This window comes from Echinops telfairi, unplaced genomic scaffold, assembly GCF_000313985.2.
Source record: "Echinops telfairi isolate 266 unplaced genomic scaffold, ASM31398v2 ScPeMD7_23;HRSCAF=83, whole genome shotgun sequence".
NCBI classification, from domain to species: domain Eukaryota; kingdom Metazoa; phylum Chordata; class Mammalia; order Afrosoricida; family Tenrecidae; genus Echinops; species Echinops telfairi.
This window is the reverse complement of record NW_022103920.1, coordinates 14,148,808-14,150,318: the sequence shown is the minus strand read 5'-3', so window position 1 is coordinate 14,150,318 and position 1,511 is coordinate 14,148,808.

Below are 1,511 nucleotides of genomic sequence, written 5' to 3'. Positions count from 1 at the left end.
ACTCCCAGTTCCATTCTGTCGGTGCATCCACATAGACGTTTCTTTCTGTTAGTACTTGACAGTTTAGATTCGCTTGATAGGATATGATGAAGTTCGGAAGTGCCGGTCCTCCTCCATCAGTGCTGCTCTTTTTATTTTATTTCTGGTGCTCGAGAATCCTGGCCATTTCACGTGCGTCTGAGGATCAGCTTTTGCCTTTCTGCAGCAAAAAGGCTGGAGGAATTTTGATAGGGATTGCTTTGAATCTGTAGGTCACTTTGATTATGTGATTTCTTTTTTTCATGGTTTGTTATTGTAGCATTGCCTATCCACGCTCACAAGAAAACTAGCTCACCCCCCCCCCCAAATGATCCAACTTCAAAAACACATAACCCTAAAAAGTGCTGTTCAGGGGTACATGCATATGCACAGAAAAATGTGGTCAAAAGCAAAGTACCAAACACAAAATTTCAAAGGTGTGTTTCCGTTTGAGTGGAAAATGGGCCAAGTATTGGAGGGCAGAAAAGAAGTGTCAAAACGTGAATCATATTTCTTTCTGAACCAGGATCATGTATTCACGGGCGTGAATTTTATATAAGAAGATGAGTCAAAAAGCATGGCTACTGGGCTTCCAGGTCATGCGCACATGGATTTGTTCCAGAGGAGCTGTGTGTAAACAAATCTCCGTGATCAGCGACGTTTGCAGAGGCGTTTACTCCTTTAGACACTTGTCTCGGTCTCATTAGGGTGCCTGTAAATAGAGGTCCAATCGAAACCGTGGCTGCCTAGGGGATCTGCTGGACCAGTTCAATTGCAGGCAGAGAGGTCAGCTCAGAAGTTTAAGGCGACCTGATTTTTGGCTTCCAAAGAGGTTGTCTTGATCGATTTTGTCAAAGGGCATGGGAGGATATGGAGGCTTCTTACTAAGAAGGTTTATGAAAATTGAACACTGCGTTGGTGAGGAAAAGAACAGGAAAGTTGCCCCACCTGCTCTGTCTTCCGGGGAAGCAAGGACTGTCCTATGGGAATTTCATTGGGAAACCTCACCCCATCCACCCTCCAGCCCCAATCTTGTCCCTCCAGACTTCTTTTTGTTCCAAGAGCTCAAAGAACGTTTCCATTTGAATCCTCCTGGAGGATGCCAAGACGGCCGTTTGACATGATGTCGATCAAAGAGGGAGACTTCTTCAGGGGAGGAGCAGAGAGATGGGAACCCCACCATCAGCTGTGTGTAGACCTGGATGTAGGATATGCTAAGAGGCAGTGGGTTAATATTTTGATCTATTTGTTTTATAAAAGTTTCTATGCTTTTATAGCAGTACTTTTGGACTTTCCCTTGTACAACAAAGTCCCTGGCTGGAGCAGATGGCTGTAATGTCCTGCTTACAGGACCATGGTTCCTCAGACTCACCAGGACCTTCAGTCGTCTCCGAAGGACAACTGGGCACCTGCTTCGGAAGGATCATGGCCTTTTAAGCCCCTAAGGAGCAATTTGACTATAGGCACAGGGGCTTGTCTTGAGTTAGAACAGA